Raw genomic sequence first — 20,479 nt, 5'->3', positions numbered from 1 at the left:
ATTCAATGTCAACAACATCAAAACAAATAAATGCTTTTCAGGAATGCTTTTATATCTGCCTACACCAATTTACAGTGGTATTGGGAACACAGGGATCTCTGCCTTCGCTGCATATATATATATATATATATATATATATATATATATATATATACACATACACACATATATATACATATATTTAATATTATATATTTAATATTTGTGTCTGTGTAGTAATCTTCTTTGATTTTAATGTAATTTTGAAGCTTTGGCTTTTTCCAGATCTCCTCATTCCATTGTTCATTAAACATTTTTGTTGGACTATATTTATATTACACTGCAAATTGTTCCTGAAAATAAAATGCAAGTCAGAAAGAGAAACTAGTGTTCTACATCTCTCATCATACGGTATAGTGAGCACTGTAGTGTAATTGTTGGGTCAAAATACATGAGGAAAAATTGTCAACACAACACATTCACCAACTACACATCACTCTCCTCCAGTTGTATTTGTGAATGCAGAACAGAACACATAAACGTATGTATGCTAAGGCTTTCAAAGCATTCAGGGAAATGTAGGGAATTGCTCACTGCAGCAGAAGTAGATGAAGCAATTTGCCAGAAAGTGGGTACAACACAAAATATATCAATTAACAAGAAGTACACCACTCAATCAGAAAGTAACCACTGAAATGCATCAAACAGCACAGATTGATGAGATCTAACAGTGTAAGAGTATCCAAGGGTTGAATTTATCTTTAAGGCAAGTGGAGCAAGCAGGACTCTGGAGGCAACTTGAAGCTCCTGAGTTGGTGTAAAGCGATACAGTATAAAGAAACCTGAAAGGTTTTTTCCACTTCAAAAGGCACTGCTCCTCCACCATGGTTATCAAGGCTTAATATTTGATTTTAGTTGACCATTTTCCATTAAAAACATGATAGCCACTGTAAGAGTGACAGACCTAGGCTGAGGGAGCACCACACTCACACACAACCCCCCCCCCACCCCCACCCCCACAGGGAGGTACATACCCTGCTTACTAGAGTGTGCAGGCCGAACAGTTCCCTTCACTTAACTTGACATTTCCAGCTGCACTGTCTGCGGCGGGTCCTGTGTGGTGTCACATCTATAGCCCCTGCAGTATGCACTGCTGAACGCTGCGGGTCTTAAATGAGATCCCAAAGGGAAAGCAGAGCTGAGGGTGGGGGTGTGGGGGGGCATTATCTTAGCCACTAATGAACAATTGTATAATTTCTATCAAAAGCAGTCTTAAGGCCTGCTCAGTCTTACGGTATCTCTTCTAAATACTGTCATGATAAAGGGACTGTTAAAAGAAGAGGGCTGGTGGAGGAGGAGGGGAGGAGGGGCTTGGAGCTGTCAAGAGGGGCCACTGTGGTCAGGAGGAGTGCTAGAAAGGAAAGTCTCTCCGCCTTTATCTACCATTTCCTGCTCCCTTCCTGGCTACATTAATAATCTGTAAGAGCAGACAATCACGCACGGCCGTGAGAGATAAAACACGGATGACAAAATATCAACTTCCTGCTACAAAACTCAAAGCCGTTATTAGAATATCAGGCACAGACGGTAATTAATTTCAACTTTAATTACTTCCACTGTTCCTGTAGATTAGATCACAGGTTTGAGATGGGTTATTAAAACAACTGGGGAAATCTGCCAATATAAAAAAAAGTTAATTTCTCCAACCCCGTCTCTTAACCTGCTTGTTGAGTGATGCAATTACATCTTTGTGGTGCAGACAAGGGTTGATACGATGTAGATGAAAAAGACACCTGATCACTTTGGGTGCAAGCTGGAAGGTTTTTACATGCAACACTTGGAGATATCAAAAAGGTGATGGTATCATCTGATCATGAGGTTATAATGACCTTGTGTTTTCCATCTGTATCAGTGACAGACAATAAAATAAGTCTAATCCACAAAATCTTCAGTAGAGATAAAGCTGTGACCTTAAGATAACAGCAATGTTTCAGTAATGCATTATGTGATTATTTTGAAATGGGCACTTTGCCTCCAAGTTTTACAACAGAGGTATTGTCCTGTTTGTTTTTTCAATGTAAAGCATCGGTAAGGACTGCTTCATCTCTCATACCAAGACTCAAAAAAGGTCAAGCATCATTTAAAGATTGTTTTTAATTTCTCTCAACACAGCATTCAAAGTGACTTAATTCCTTTTTTTTCTTTTTTCTTTTTTTTCTAAAATTATTTCTATTAAAATGAATCCTTTTCACTGCAGGGTTTTGCTTATATTCTGTTACTGAATGATCCCTTCATCATACCCCTTTGATAGTCAGGATGGCTTCATGAAATTGTTCAAATAGCATTTCACCAGAGAGAAAACACACTGGCTGTGATGGATCCATGGCTGCACATGTGAATACATACAAGACACAGTGATCCTGTAGTTGTTGGTGTGTAGACTTGGTTTCTTTTTCTTCTTTTTCTCAGTGGGCCATTTGGACCATTTGCTAACTGGTTCATGCACTCTCAGTTGCAACACTTGGTTTTAAGGTGCTACATCTGGACATACTAATGAATAATACATTTTGTGTTTAGTTTTATTTTTTTTATTCTTTCCATGTACTGCAGAAGTACCTTACTGGAAACCATTGATAAAGATTGATGTAAAGCTAACATGTATAATAGCTTAATGTGTAAAACATAAATACATTCATACACACGTTACATAAATGCATATTGACTTTTCTTAGGCTACTGCTCACATACCCTCCTAATCCTCATGTGTACAAACATAAAGTACACATTATGCACACCTAGCTCTCCATCTGTCTTGTCCCAAACAGTTGACCTCCCCAGCTCTAACACAAGTCATAATAAAGCCTCATATGTTCTTCTACATGTCACTGAATTTGTATATAAAAATAATAATCTGTCTGTTTTTTCTGAGGTTCCACAAACTCCTTAAAATGTCACATCATTCTTCCTCTATGAATTGGCAAATATGTTCAAACATTGAACTGCTGGACACAAGAGATGTCCTACTTCACTTCACTACTAATCCATTCTCAGTGAAAGAGAGGTTTCAAACTTCCAGATGTCATAAAACTGGGCTTGTACAAGCACGTCTTTAACAGTGGATGAATGTGAAAACTCACATACATCATTCAGCACAGTGAGGATCAAACGTCCAGGTGAAGTAACAAAAAGCAAAACACATTTTTGAGCGGGGGTAGACTTTAATATGTACACCTTTTTGTAATATATTTGTATTGTATAAACTGTAAATTTTCTGCACTTGCACATCTTCCATTTTATATAAGACCCAGTTTCTGTGCAGACAAGCGTTGCTACACTAGATTCTAAAATGCACATAGTAGAAGTATAGTTAGTTAGACAGTATGTTCCTACAATAAAATATGGCAAATGAACTTTTTTTTTCTTGTCTTAAAAGAAAAGGCATATAGGGACAGCAAGCAGTGAGCATGCAGCCAACAGGCAGCGATGGTGCCACAGCTCCATGAGTGCTTGAACCACATCAAATCAAAGACAAAGTGAGAGTAGAATCTGAGAACGACACATTCCACTTGTTTTTCTTCTTGCCTCGATACTCATGGATGCGCTCAGTGATACTTTTAAATGTCCCTCTAATAGAGCATTCATGGTGTTATAAAGGGGGCATTCAGGAGCAATCCTCATCTATCAACACAACTGAATGACTTATGTGTACAGCAGATATGAGCATGACGAGGCCTTGATTTCTTTGCAGTAAATAGGGAGCCGCATTCAGCCATGTGCCTTAAATCCTAGCCAGGCAGCTTGGCCTTGTTCTAATAGGACGACTCCATATCAGTTGATTCAATGCACACTTTTCTTCATCAATCAAAATAACATCAGACACCCTTTCATACTTTGCAACCTATATGCAAATAATCTGCTCCAAATGGTAATATCATATGGAGCAGACAGCATATTTGCTATGGGATTATAGAATGAAAAAATGCATTGCAGATATGCCATTTCAAATTAAACGCAAAGCCTTTTTCTGCTATCTTCCTTTAGATAGTCTAATTAATTTACTTCAACTATAAATAAATATTTAGTTCCTTCCTAGCGCAGCACACAGACCAGAACTGGTTTGGTGCATCGAGTCTTCATTATACAGTAGTGTTAAGGGCTATGTGGGAACAGCTAATCTTAAAATCCCTGCCACACAATAAACAGAGTGACAGAAAGGAAGGATGTATGAGATAAGTCTCCAGTAATGAAACTGGATGCCAAAAGGAGAGGACAGTATGTAATGAAGAGAGAGCAGAGGGGAATGTTTAAAATAAGTTCAAGAACAAAGATAACGCCCAAGGATGATGCTATCTGCCGGATTGAAGAAAGCATTTCAGTAACAGAATGACTCCACCCAGCACCGTCCATGTCTTCCATCATATCCTTTTTCCCCCGCTCCAGTCAATTTTCATCATGTGTGTGCGTGTGTGTGGGCAACATCTGAGTAAAAGGGTTACAGAAAGCATTGATGGCTCTGTCAGAGTGGAGGGTGGCCTTGCATTGCCAAGGCATAGCACTTCAGTGAGTAAAGCATGTGAGCTGTGCTGAAAAGATGACCAAGTAGGTTGAAAAGAGAAAGATAATGTGTGATAATGAAGTCCAACTGAAAACTGACCTCGAGGCAAAAGAGAAAATCATATCATACAATTATTCTTACAATACTGATATGTAGTCATGTTTTAGCACAGATACTGTATTTACAGTCCAAATGTAAAAAGGGTATCCTGTAATTTTCTTATAAGTCCTGAAGCTTATTTGTGTTGGTCCTGAGAGGAAATGTAAAACTAGTGGTGGAAAGTAACCAAATATGTTTACTGTACTTGAGTATTTCCAGTAAATTTTACTTTATACTTCTACTCTATTTCAAGGGGAAATACTGTACTTTTTACTCCACTATATTTATTTGACAGCTGGAGTTTCTTTTCTGATTAAGATTTTACATTCAGAAGGTATGGTCAGCTTATAAAATATGATTACAGAGTGTTAAAAATTAGCTCCTCCTTGAAACACTACAACAATTAAATGCTGCTCACGGTGGCTTTGTGTGATTAGATCATCAGATTTAACCTGAAATTCTAATATCACTAAGCACATGTTTTGTGGCAGATTATACTTTTTCTCTTTGTTACTATTTTTTTTATACATAGGAAATATGGATTAGAGATTAAAACCAAGGTTTTATATTTTTTGCACTCATTGCCATCTGTTTTAAGAATTTAGTTTAATAGATTTTACATTTGGTTTTCTCGTGTAAGTTTCCTTTCATTTTATATCTGAGGAAACAGGATGAAGAGAACTGAAATACCTTAAGGGTCATAAGACAAAGTTACGCTCCAGTCCAGTAATTGATAGAGTAACTGGATGCAGGTGGTAAACAGCTGCCAGACGCTGAATACATTTTCCTTAGTTGTTGAAATTACATGGTCAAGTGTTTGTCCTATGATATATAACAGTAATGACTAATCAAATATAACACTCACATTTTTCTGCAGAATTCAGAAAATCTTCTGCAGAAAGTACTTTGACTTATGAGAAAGAAATGTTGCTGATAATACTTGATAACCTCTACTTTATTAAAATTTTGAACACTTTTACTTGTAAAAGAGTGGTTTCTGCTTTTTTCTCAATTTAAGGATCTGAGTTCAGTATGAGGGTCCCAACTAAGCCCACAGACTTATACATCATGTGAATAAAACAAACAAGGTATGGTATAATATATGGCGCTGACTTTATGAAGGTGTCATACATGCAGTAACTAATGCTGACAAAACAGCTTCATATAATCTGGATTCTGCTGCTGACACTTCCTCTAAACTTCCTTCCCTTTCACTGTGATCCACTGCTGTACTGTACAGTGCTGTCTCCCCAACAAGCTTATTTATAAAAGCTGCCGAAGCTCTACTCAAATCCTCTAGATCCCGGTCCCTGCTGGGGCTGGACCGCTGGCCAAGCCGAGATCCTCAGACAAAGACTGGCCCGAAACTCCTCTTGATTTGGACAGGCACCCGGCTGCCGCACTCTGCAAACACCGTAACACCATCTCTGCGCTCATTTGCGAGGCCTTTAGCTGTTCATGAGTTTGCGATTAGCAGCTCTTTGGTTTGATGGCAGCTAACCAGTTGTAAAAGTCGGCGTTGACAGTGGCCCCCCCTCTGAGAGCGGTTGGTAACTTGGCCTCTAATGCACCGACCCAACATGTACCAGGCAAGACCCAACCATGGCTACAGGACAAGGCGTAATAATGCTGCTCAGCAAGCATTTTGAAAGATAATGACACCACAAGCTGTACAAATGTTTAAAACCCATGTAAATATAGTGCCAGAATGAAAGATAAGACGACATCTGTAGTCATCCTTCGCTGCTACCTGCATTGTTGAATGAAATCACCCTAAATCACTTGCAAATGTCAGTTCAAAACTGTTTTTAGAGCTGTTCTCTTTTTTTTTTTTACCATGGGATAATCTCCTTTTGTGAAATGTTGCCCTGTTTTGAGTTGACCTTGAACTTGGATGGAAATCTGCAGGGTGTCATCGATCAAGTGTTCGCTGGTTTACAGCACAGAGAATCATGGAAGGTGTAGTGGCTGTTTTTCTATATTCCAACATCCGAGGTCACTAAGTCTGCTGGGATTGTCTTAGTGTTGACTCGTGTTCCGCTGAATTAAATATGACTTTCTTTTGAATTAAACCGAGTCCAGGAGGCAAGAAAAATGTTGAATGATAGTTTATTTGAAGATTTAGATCAAAACACCAGACCAAGTGAATCTTAACCAAAAGTCCATCTCCAAACTTGATGCTCTATTCCAATTGACACAATGTTACACAATATAACATTCAAAAGCTTGTTTCCATCCAAATTTACAGACTTCTCCACATCTCACTAACACCACATTACTCCTAAACTTTTTTACATGCGACAGCTTTCCAGCACTATCACCTTTCATAAATAATAAAAGTATGTAAAAGAATAATACCAAATATGAAGATAAATTTAGCACAGCTAACTTATAACTCAATATTCAAACTATACATAAAAGATACTGTATGTAATACCCAATTTACCAAATACAAATGTGCTTAAGTGGCTCTTACTGAAGGTTATAGACACCGTGAGGCTGAAAGAAAGCTCACATCAAAAGGGGAAATGGTTCATGATGCTCGTACCATAAAACTTTATTTGGTGCTACACAGAACACTTTATGTTCATTATAGATTATAGTCAACCGGTCAAGGCAGATGGTCGCCAACCTAGAGCCCAGTTCTGTTAGAGGTTTCCTCCCGTTAAAGGGGAGTTTTTCCTTGCCGCTTTCACCAAGTGCTGCTCATGGGGGAATGTTGAGTCGCTGTAAATTAAAGAGTACGGACCTGCTCTATGTGAAAAGTGCCCTGAGATAACTTCTGTTTCGATTTGGCGCTATATAAATAAAATTGACTTGACTGGTACTGTGCTCAAATAGTTCTACAGTATATAGGATGTCTGTGAAACATAGGAATGCTTGAAATACTGCAAATTAGAAGTGTTGCTTTTAAGAACAATACATTTCTATTTATTCTAGTCTGCTCTGTATTTTGTCTCTGAAGAGAGAAGTATTCAAAAGAAAGCGGAAGGTTGATGGTTGAACAAGGACAAACAGAAAGAGATTTTAGAGTTCACTGGCTGGACAAACAGTTAATGGGACTAAGCAGTGAAGTCCAGAGCAGAGCAACAGACAGTAGATCATGGTGTTTACAGCTAGTTAATAGCACTGTGTCAGGCCTGATAGAAGGATTGGAGGCCACCACCGTCCAGGCAGACTTCAAGCTGCCTTACTCTGGCTAGTTAGAGACACTGTCTGTAATAAGATCAACATAGTTCCCACTACTAGTCACAGAGAAGCCGTTCATCAGACTGAAGGCTGCACACCTGCAAGCTTAGTTTTTAACACAACATATTGTGTCATTTGTCATCAAATATGCTAATGATGTGTTAATAGCAGCACAGTTTGACACAACATGTGCTGCTGCTAACAGAGAAAAAATTTAAAAAGTAACACAAAATATGTCTTTCCAAATCTACAGTCACAGATTTGTTGGAAATGATGCACTGTTATAAAAAATGCTGATGCCTTAAGTAGTGTAATATTGCATAGAAAAAGTGTGGATAGCATGCTATTGGGGATCTAAATTTCCTCACTTTTCTGCTGCTTGGAAAAGAGAGGCTGCTGATTATGTGAATGCTGCTTGATAGATCTTCAGAGCTGGGCCTAGTGGAATGTCTCCCCTCCTCTGTTTAAACAAAGCCTGAGATAAGATTTAAGGAGAATCCTTAAGGTGATCCAGCTGCCCTCCTCCAAGCTGCAGCAGGCACGGAGCCATAATGAAGACTGAGGGAAAAGGCTCAGAGACCCACCTCCAGAAGGCAGGGCTGCAGATGAATACATTCACTCTCACATTTCCTTACAGCTTATCCCCTCTCCAGAAAAAGAGACAGCCAGAGAGAGATGAGAGGAAGAGGGATGACTGTGTTTTAGTTTTGTCACACTCCTTACTGCCGTTTCTTGGTTTGTTTTAGAGTAGCCACTGCTGTTGACGACCATTAATCACAAGTCCCTGTCATTTCACTAGCATTTTTCTGTTGTGGATTTACATGTGAATTACTCGGAGAGCAAATCATTTATATGTCACATCCATTCCAAACAGCACATTTTAATGATTACTCTATGTTTGAATTTTCTCAATTATTCCACGTCTCCTTATTTTGCCCCCTCAGTGTGGGCAGGAAAATGCATTTTCCATTTAATTGCATACAAAACTAAAACAGGGGGAAAAAATGTCAACTGCCCAATTGCATAAAAGAGCAGAGTATGCATATAAATGCATTTTGTCATATGCATGATTACATTACATCAAAAGAATGTTTAACATTTTGTCACATCAAGTTGTAATTAATGCAAAAACATATTTGCAAGAACAACACATTTCACTAAAAAAATATATTAAATCGTCATTCGGCCTAATGCTGCATGTTGCTCAGGATAATCCAGAGAGAGGGAGAGAGAGAGAGCGGGAGAGAGAGGGAGGAAATAATTAGCAGAGAGAAGCGATTTCACTAATGAGAGGAGAATTTGACTAGGATACTTTACTTGACCCCCAGTGTTCCTTGGCTGTCCAAGAAAAAAAGGCTGATTTATAATTATACTCTGCAATGCACCATGAAATTGTTATTGTGGAATACCTTTTTGAAAATGTTATCAAACAATTACTTTAATTTTTCCCCCTGGAAACTGTTGCACATGTCTACCAAAATGAGATGGTGGAGCAGAGTCTCCTGCCTGTCATCCACTGCTGTTCATGCAGATGAGCTCAGGTTTTTTTTTTATTTTTTTATTTATTTATTTTTTTTTTTATTCCCTTCCCCAGAGTCTCTGTTCCGAGGGATGCTGTGGCAAATAAAATAATACTCTGATAAAACTGAAATATTTTATGACAGAATGATAATCATTGCAAGCATACGTGCCACTGATATGGGGCTGTTGCGGTTGGGGGAGGAGAGGAAATAATCCTTTTTGTGGGCTTTAAAAAATGAATCTCAGTTGAATCACATCAGAGAAAAAAAACTCAAAGACAGTTCCAAGATGAGCCAACTCCAGGAGAAAATGACCTCCTCGTTTTGGTGATAAAGTTCTAGCCAAAATATGATATCAGCCTGCGACGTGACTCATTAGAAATGTGTGTATGGCGTGGAGGCAGCTCTCCCTATCTGCCAGTGCCTGGCTTGCCGACTGATAAGAGGCAAATGCAAATGTCCTGATAAGAACTGAATGCAAATATTTATGATATGATATTCCCTGGGAATTATGTGTGGATAAAACAAAGTGTATTATTTCCCTATAATTCTTTCAGGTTTGCCAAAATGTCCTTTTTTTTTTTTTTGCTTTCAGAATTTGCATTTCTTGAAAATTGATTGGGCCTGCGTATTATGTTAAGCTATTTGTTTGCTGAGAATGGTAATTAGTTACTGTAATTACAGCGATGACAGTTGCTAAATTGTTTTTAAAGCATTACAGTGTGTCTGTGCCAGAAGATTGCACTACTTATTTTAGGATTTAAGCATTTGCTGGAAACACTCCCACTCTAAGGCCAAAGTGGGAATTTTTTGAACTACAAAGCAGCCATTTTCTAAGCAAAGACATTTTTGAAAATGTCTGTTAATTTGCAGTAATTGCTGGTTTGACTGTGTTGTGCAGTTTCTTCTCCGATCAGGGACTTGTTACTGATAGGATGTCTTGGGGGATCAAAATAGGCTTGAAATAGTTTAAATGCATGTGTTTGTTAGCTGTGTACGCTCATTTAAGTCAGACTTTTAATGTTCTCTGTCACCCAAGAAACAAACTGTTGTTGAAGGCACATTTGTAATTATGGTTCCCACTGTGGCCTATACAGGCTTTCAAGTTTGGTAAACATTAATTAGCGTGGACACAGACAGTTGGGTGTTTTAGAGGGCGTTTCATGTACAGCATAAACAGCAAATGTACACATGGATCAGAACTGCTAGAGCTGCTTGTCCATATTTCTAATGCAGAGAAGCATACTCACATACTGTAGACCATAATGATAAACTATAACTCAAGATCTGTTTTGGTTAAATAAGATTCTAAATGAAGACACAACTTGTGATCGGTTAAGTATAGTGCAACAACAAACAGTTCTAGGGCTGCAACTACTGATTATTTTCATTATCAATTAATCTGACAATTAAATGTCAATTAATCGCTCAATAGTTTGGTCTATAAAATGTCAGGAAATGAAAAATATCCATCACATGTCCCCAGAGCTCAAAGTAATGTCTTCTAATTGCTTGTTTCTTCCAACTAACTGTCTCAAATCCAAAAATATTCAATTTGAAGACAGAATAAAAAAATCAAGAATAAAAAAAAGCAGCAAATATTCATGTTTGAAAAAACTGAAACAATTAATTTTTGGCATTTTTGTTTAAAAAAATGACTTGAATAATTGATCATTTATCAGAATTGTTGATGGTTAATTTTCTGTCAATCGACTAATAAATTCATCAACTAATTGTTTCAGCTCTATTCTGTTCTCTATCATAGTGAAGCAGATTTGGAGGAATAAATTAGGATTCTCAACCTGGCCTACCATTCTAAATAGTTTAATTAACAAGTATGACATTGATGCAACAAACACAGACACTGAGGTAAGAACTGTGTGTACTCAGTGTCTTCTGAACATGAAAAACTATCGATTCCACCATTTTGCAAATGAAACATACACTGGTTCCACTCTTCGAGGACCCCATGGGCAACAAGACTAGTTTTCTTCTCAAGCATTATGCCATAAGTGCATAATTGGATTTACTATTAACATAATCAGACAGCGTGCATGTTGACTTGGATATTCCCCTATGAGCTGCATAGCTCATCTAAACCTTATAGAAGGAGATGGTGAGTGTACATCCAGGTCCCATGAGCTGCTCTTTGTGTCTCTAACTTCAGCTTCTGTATCCAAAAAGACATTTTATAATCAAAGAGAAATTCTTGCAGCAGGGTCATAGACAGGGTTACTAATATTGTCGGACACTTTTGTCAGTTCATGTTCATAATTACCTCTACATGTTCAACAAACCTTTTGTTTCGTTGTAACCATTCATTGAATGGATGGAATATTTTTTGATAGTGAGCCAAATCATTTATAAAAGCAGAAGTACACATTCATACGTCGCAGTGAATGAAGCAAATATAATGCTACTAGTCATGTTTAAATGAACTAGTTGCCTTTATGATATCTAGCCTTGACTATTTGATAGAAAATCTATCACCTCATTCTGCAGGTAAGAAACACACATAAAAGCATTCAGCCATGAACAAGGGATTCAGTAACAGCATGAGGACTCTGTTTCTTATTGCCTGAAGCAAAATGGAAACTCAGCCTCAAAGATACAGATTTAAGAAGAGCACACAGAATAAAGCAGGAGAGGACAGTGCAGATAGAAACATACAACTCAAGCAGCATAAGTGAACACAGCTCTATCAGTGAAAGAGGCGAAAATAGCTCGCTATTGGAGCAGAAATGCAATGGCCTTGGTGTGTGGAGTGAATTCCCACGTTGTGTTTCTGTTGCGTAAATACCCAGCACCCCACAAACCCAGCCTGAATCCTCGCCTGCCCTTACACACACACACACACACACGCATACACACAACATCCATATTAGATGCACCCGCTAGTTACTTCTTAATTAACACCTACTGCAGCCATAATAATAGAATCACTTTCCCCCTTTCTGAAATCCCTTTGAAATTACGCAGGATTAAGGAAAGTTGGTTGCTAAATTGGTGTGTGCATCTGTAATTTAATTGCATCTGAGGCCATTAATTAATAAGGTGCCTCCTTTAATAGTTAATGTATAATTGCTATTAATTAACAGCCAGTCTTGATAAAGTGTCACCAAAATCAAACAAAAACAATTAGCTTTTTGAGGTAAGTGTCTTTTAAAAGCCTCATTATTAGTACTAGAGGTAATATACAGTAGTTATAATGATAAAGAAGGCAGTGTAGATTTTAATTTGGATGGGGAGAGAGAGGGAGAAAAAAACACAGTTGACATCCATAAGGGAATTACCATGCGGTAATTATGGGATAAGCTCATTGTAACATGATAAATAATGCTGTGAATCTGTCCCCTCCAGTTAGGTTGTCTCCTCTTTTTATTAGGGTGGACTTTAATTCCGCGTTTTTTGTTGTAGCAGCTCAAATTTAGTTGCACTTAGCCTCTCATCAGTGTGCTAAAGACTGAATACAAATACTAAAAGACTGATTATTGGACTTTTACACAGGGACTGTAGGCCACACCATAGCTTTTAAGACATATGTGTGTTTTTGTGACTTGGGTTTGGGCATTTGAAGATATGTGACTCCTCTAAATCTGTGTTTCTCTCACTTCTTGTTAAAGAGTTACATTCCTTGATAAAAGCAGTCGTGTGAAGTCCCTGTGTTTGGGTCTCCCTTGATCACAGTGTCACATGGAGTAAATATAACAAGTAATAAGTTAGACAACAGGTACAAGCATGACCAATATTTCATACACTTGGTGTGACTTGCGCCGCTTGTGTTTGAACTAATGTCGCCTGAGGCATATTCAGGGAGAAATAGCACCAAAACAATATGTTAGCTTTGTTCCTTATCTGGTATAAATCAGTAGGTTGTGGTTTTAGTCGGAATTTACAAGCAGAGTGGTCATTGGTGCAAAATGAATTGGGTGCTAGGTTGAGAAGCATAAACATATACATCTGGAGCATTTTACTTTAAACAAACCCAACTATTATTTGCAGTGCCATATTACCATGAATACAAATGACAGCATGACCTCAATTTTCTGCTCTGTGTGAGAGAGTGGAGGAAACCAATGGTTTAAGTGTTATTCCATCCCAAAGTGCTTGTTTGGTCTCAGTTTCACTCATATCACAGAGTCAACAATCACGCTGTTTAGTGTTGAATTGGTAGAAATAATATTCAGGGTCCCTGTCCACAGGCAACTATTATAACAACCCATTTTCCCCTGCAATATGGTTTGTTGATAGAAATGCATCCCTAATATACGCACAGCAAATTTAGCCAGTTTTAGCCTTTATTTAATGAGGCATCAGCAACAGAAAAGAACAGCAGAGTAACAAACACTTAGCCTTTAGAAGTCATTTTCACCTTGGTTCACTGTGGAGAGAAGCTCCAATCCACTCACTAAACAATTACAGCATATTAGCGACTTGTCAGTCAGACCTTTTGGAGACGATACATCTCCATTTATTTCCTCTCTACATTTCCTCCCCGTGCTCACTCGCCTCCTCTGCTCTCCACTCCCCAGACAGGCAGGGATGTGCGAGGAGTCCACAGGGAGCTGTGGAATATTTCACTCCGCCAGTGAAGCACCCGGTGGGAATAGGGGTTGAAACTGTGTGAGTATGTATCTCATTAGTTCAGTTATGTAATTTGGAGCACTGATAATCCTCCAGGACTGCCAAGTTGCGCACCTCAGAAACAAGAGTCGGAGTCGTCAACATGCAGCCAAGTACAGACTAAGCTGCTAATTGCTGGGTGTGGTAATGTGACTGGTAATGTAAGCTATAGTCCTCTATGGTATTAAGGGTAAACACCATGTCACGATTGGTGAATGAAATGTTTTAACACCTGCTTAAGTTACAGGTAATCAATTCTGAAAGTGACAGTAAAGAAATACTATAATTAGTCATTTGTAATTAGAGATTATATTTTCAGCAATATTTTTAGTGTCTTTGTATCTGTATTAATCAATATTTTTATATTAACAATGGATCACATGACCAAATGTAATGTGAAATATGTCACAATAGTGACAAACCAACAGGGAATTATCACCCACCTCTGCAATGCCCTCCAGCTTTAGCATCATTTTAGCTTCTTTCGGCTCATTGTTTTGGTTTTATAACCTGCAACGTTACTGTTTTGTTTCACTCTCACCGCTCTCATCAGCCTTGTTGGCAGGAAGTGGTATTCAGAGGAAAAGCTGATTAACACATTGTGTGCTACATATTTAGCGACTAGCTGGTGAACATGTTCTTTAAGTTCAGAATATGAACCTTACTTTAGTATAAATAAATACATATAATATGTCTGTGACCTAATGTTAAAATGCATTGTCTTACAGTACTTGTTTACATATGAGTCTGTGGATTATTAAGGATAATGTTTTGGGGTGTCATTGGTGTTAATTTTTCCAGTTGTATTTTTTAAATTTATCTAGTTTTCTGCTTTGAGTCCCATAAACCAAATACCATTGAGCTCCACACCAAGCCACATTAAGGATAATTTATGTGGATGGAAAGTAAACATTCTAATCAGGGAATAAAATAAGTTTTAATGTATTTTGGGTGAAAGTAAACCATCAAAGTGGTACATTGGCAGGTGTTGTCACTTATTATGACTGATTAAACCTCCTTTCAGGACAGTGTGGGTGTGGACAGACTGTGACTGAGTGACATGTCTTTGACTCTTCTATTAGTTTTGTTGCACCTTGTGGTGGGACAGTTACACCTTTATCATTCTTTTAACTGTGTAGACTTTGGTGACATGAACAAGCCCTGCTCACCTTCAATGTGAGAAGGGCTCTAATCAGCTAGAATTGAAAACACCTGTGTGGGTGTGCAAGGCCTTTAAATAAATAGTTTAGTCAGTCAACTTTAACCTTGTGATACTTGATCTGGGTCTGCTGCACCCGGAGCTGCGGTAGTCTGCTAATCAGTGAGTGATGTACTACTGGGGCACCAGGTGATTGCAATTAACTAGCTAGTGGGATGGATGTGGAATCTGAGGAACCCTGTGCAAATCAAAGACCCTACATTTTACTAAAATCTTAAACCTTAGCTTAGGGCCACTATGTGTTAAATTCTTATGATTGTAACATCTTTAAAATTATTCAAAAGGCATACATTTTTGTTTGTGGAAAAATGAAACAATCCCAATGAAAATTGGAAATGCCTATTTGTTGCTTTCAACGCATTTATCTCAAGGCATTTTTGTCTGCCACAGTGTGTAGTGTCACAGTTATACTATACTACTATATCAGAAATTTCAAATTCTGCACATAGTGGCTTTAAACAAAGTTGTTTACTGTCTGAACTCTAACCGATAGCTAACATTTCACACTAAGCACACAATGACAATTGCATCTCCAATTTCTTTATGTTTTTGCTTTGTTATATGCGATCATCACATAATCATTTGTAGTGCAGAATATGCACTTTATTCACACAAATTGTGTATGCTATGCTAGTTAGTTAAAGTAAACAGGGCAAGTGGAGGAGTTTTGACAGCAAGAAAATTATTTTGGTGTAATAATTCTTTATTCATACATTTTTTTAAAAAGCCTTTCAACCTGTTACAGATGTATGATGGTCATTTCCATTGTGAAGCAGTTAAAATTGTATTTTATTTATTGGTCCTTTAACCTGCAGCTGGGACAAATCACTGCTGTCAGCTGGGACGGTTCACTGGCTGAGCAGGCAAAGGCTTCAACACTTGACCCTCTTCTTGGGATCATTGCAGGGCCTCAACCTCAACCCAACCTGGAGCAGGGGAAGAGGAAGGGCAGAAAAAGGTGTCAGTATCATGTAGTGTGACATGCCATGTCCAATAACAACGAACAACATAACATCATTTAACCTTTACAAAACATGTATTGATCCATCTGGTTGTTATCACGCTGCGATCGCAGCTCAGCTCGGCTCAGCTCAGCTTCAGGGGCTGTTTGAATCCACCCCACAATATTACCGGGAGACAAAGAGATCCAAGCCTTTTATTTTTTTTAACCCTGTCCTTGGATCATCCTTTTCCCTAGACCACTTTGTCTATGGAACAGTGGGCAGATGTGTCACTGGCTGTTTCCTTGCAATGACTAAATATACAATGGGAGGTTTGAGATATAATCTGAGCACACTGGAGTAGAATGATTAAGAAAAAACGCCCACACATCCCCTTGATGATTTTCCAGTGATGCAATGAGAGTCTCCATCCTCATTCTGAACATGTTAAGATGTGTTGTTTTATTTCTGGGAAGATATGATTCACAATAACTAAATCAAGTGTTTTTTGTCTTTATTAACATATTCCCATAATAGCTGCAGCTTCAAAGCGCATATTAATGAACATGCTCGTTGATATTCACTCTTTTTACCTGTTTCAAACAATCAAAGATGCCTTCTGGATTTAAAGTAGAGCAGGAAATACTTTGAAGAAGTGTAGCATCATAATATAAGCGACAAGAGAAGTCGAGAGAAGTTGACTCCCTCCCTCAGGAGATGTGCACCCAGATGGATTCACATACACCCAGATGGCCTGAGTTGTCAGTCTGTTCTTTTTAAAGCTGTTGCTCAACAGTTCACCTTATTGTATATATCTTTCACTTGTAGGCTGGAAAATCTGAGGTCTACACAACATAAATAAATGCTTTGTTGATGCTTACTTACAGCTTGTATTCATGGCTATAATGTTAAAAGAAAGATAATCATTAATTAAGAACAGTAACTGATTGAACATTGGTCTCGGAGTGGAAATCTAATATTTATTGCTATCAAATTAGTTTGTCTAAAGGTCCTTCAGGTCGTGTTTTGTTTTTGTTTGTGTATTTTGGGTCCTTATACTGTATGTCTCACTACATTTCAATTAAAATTAAACATAGCCCATATTGTAGGTATATTGGTTGACTAATTGTCATAGTCGATGGGTTAAAAGCTCTTCCAAAAAAGCCTGTCAATGGACGTTTGAGTTGAGGTATGTTGTCACATAACAGTTGTACAATTGTATGTGTAATCACCAGAGCCCAAAACACAAGAGCAAATGTGTAAGAAATGGATTAAACAGTGTGTTTGTCTGCTCTACCATAAGCTGCAAAGCCAAGGAGTACATCATTAACTAGCTACATTGTTTTATGGGGTTACAGGTTACATTCAAAAAATCTCTTTCATTTATGTCTAGCACGCTCTGTGTATTATTTCCTCAATGTGGGGAAGCTGGTCCAGGATCCTGTCAAAGTTTAGGGCAACGTTAGCAGCTCTGTCCCGCTTTTTACTGAATGAGGGGAAGTTTACACTCCAGCAACCCGAGCCAACTTTATCAGAGATAGCCTTACGTTTGCCAAACACATTGTTTAGTCCTCATCCTAAAGGCTCTCCCTCATGTCTTATTAAAATTCTTTAAAATAAACCAGGTAAAAACATTAAAAAGGCAACTATATGCCCGCTGGTTAGAAATGACAAGCTGCTTGTGTCTACCTCTGTGGGAAATCAAGGACCCACTGTTTCAAAAATGAGTACGAATTTTGAGTGGTAAATCTGCTGTCGTTATCATATTAAACTATATACAGTATGTGCTGCTCAAGAGTGGAGAGCTTGACAGGTGTAGGAACAGTAACCAAGGGCTTAGCAAACAGTCAATTGTTACAAGTTATATTGTTGCAGCTATGATTTTATGTTTTCATAATGGCTGTTGTTTTTACATGCCCTGAAGAAGACTGTGAGTTTAAATGCGTAGGCGCTAAGCCCATTTATTAAAGGCTTAGTATTTTTTGGTTATGACTTATTGATCACAAAGCAAAGTACAAGTCTAACCTCTCTCTCTTTTTTTGGTCTCACAATAATGGCTGTGTTCATATGAACAAATACTAAAGCCTAATATTCACAGGCAAGAAAAATATGTCAAAGCAGCATCTTGTAGCCTATAGTCAAACATCTTCCAATTAATAAGAAAAAGAGACCAATGAGCTTAAAAAGAACACAATGACAGAGCCAGAGCCAGACTTATCAAATTTGCCGTGAACACTGATAATAGATATGTATGCTAAGGAAAATGGTGCTTTAATAGAGTTTTTAACTGTAGATCTAGAATAGAAAATTGGACATACATTCTAATTAAATATCTGGTTGAAAATGCACCCAGCACACCGTTATAAATCATCTGGAATCAGTTTTCTCGAACTCCTCTCTCCCTCTCACCCACTTTACAAACACAGAGCAAGGCTTTTTCAGCCTGTGATAAGTGTTAATAAATCACCTGAATTTGAAAATTAATGGCTAGCCGCCTGCTTGAGGGAGATATCATTGTGTTTCATGAATATTTTGATTTTGTGATTAGATCAAAATGCGGTGAATTCCTAAACAGCCCTCATGCCCAAGCTCCACTGATCATAAACTCTTCCCTTCTTAAAAAAAATCCATTCCATGCAAATGTGCTGATATGGAATAATTAGAATGAGTTTTTGCCAGTATTTTTCTGCAGTAACATTTGCATGACTTTAGATCTCCCCCGACTGATCTGCTCCAAGCTGAGGGAAAATGTATGTTTTTGTGCAGCTCCCCCCAAAATTTACCTTGCCAGGCGAGATAATGGCTTATATTGTGATGTTAAAGAGGCTTGTATTTACAAAAAGAAACAAAGGCAAGGCGGTTGCCAGTCCTGGAGGACATTGATTAGGCTCTTCCTGTCATTTCCTATTCACACACTGTATCAGTGGCATTCCAGCTCATCTGCTTTTGTGTGTGATAGGGATCAAATAGATTTCCACACATTGTCACAACATTTACAGGTACGGGAATGTGAGGAAGGGAAAGCATGAATAGCCACGCAAACTTTGACTTAATAACATATTCTGGCACTGTCTCCATTTCTACACATGAAGTCTCTCAGTCTATTTCCTCTCATACACACATCATTACTGCTCAGAAATATGAAGGCACATCCCCACAATCATATACCAAGACACACATAGACAGAAGGTATAAGATTAGATAATTTATCTCACATCTGCAAAAAAGAAAAAAAAACACTCAACAGTTGTATTCCATTCCTGCCACAACCAAAGCATTATGTGCGGCATTCACATTTTGTTTGGATACTTTTTTTTTCTTTTTCTTTTCTTTTACTCTGGTGCACTTTTACACTCACTAGTTGGCACGCAGAAATGTGTGTGGTGTAAGAAAATAACAGATACTCTATGTGAAGTTGACTGACTTCAAATCTTAGTTAGCCAAAGTGTGCTTTCAAACATAGAGGGATGCTGGTGGCTGTATGTGTTTGTGTGTCTGTGGGGGGTGGGGGGTGTATGTGCATGCACATGAATGTGTGTGCCCGGCAGCTGCACGGGGCCCCAGGGACAGGCCTGTGTAGATTGGGTCTCCTCAACCCATAGCTCATTAGTGGAGAGTGAAAGGAATCCACACAGATGGCTGTCAACGTTCAAAAAAGTCGGCTGCGTGAGACATGTCAATTGAGGTTTAAGTTCCTTCTGCTCATTTCTGTGACATTGCAGTATTCAAGCAATATTTGTTTATTCTACCCAAAAACTACAAAAACACAGAAGCCTGGTGACATCTGAAAATGTGTTTTCTAATGAGCGCTCAGACTACTGAACAGGAGCCTGCACTTGTCATTCATCACCACAAATTACTCGTTCTAACTTGACATGTTTTCAGTGCTACAGATGACGGGCTTGTCTGTTCTGCAAACACTGAGAATGGTCGGCATTTAAACTGGAAATATGGCATTGAACAGTCCGGCAAGACGCCATGGAAAATCAATTAGATTGTTTACCTGTCAAAGTTGGAATGGAGGCCGCGCCACTGTAACAGTCGCTCATCATTTTCACTCTAACACTGTCACCTGCTTTCCTCCTGTTATTTAATTAATGCAGTTGAATACACAGTTGTGATACAGTGCCTTTATTATACAGCAGGGGTTTATTTGACTGAGCTCACTCTCATAATATGGTATACTGTAACCGTATGGAAACCTGCTCTTGAACCTCATGAAAGTGAAAAGATTTGAACTAGCGAGATAAAAGCACTTGAAAATGAGTGTGTATTTTCTGCTATGACCAGAGGCCACCAACCAGTACACAGAAAACACATAAGAAATGTAAAGAATATCCTGTATACTTTAACT

This window comes from Thunnus thynnus, chromosome 10 (genome assembly GCF_963924715.1).
Source record: "Thunnus thynnus chromosome 10, fThuThy2.1, whole genome shotgun sequence".
NCBI classification, from domain to species: Eukaryota; Metazoa; Chordata; class Actinopteri; order Scombriformes; family Scombridae; genus Thunnus; species Thunnus thynnus.
This window is presented reverse-complemented; position numbering follows the sequence as displayed.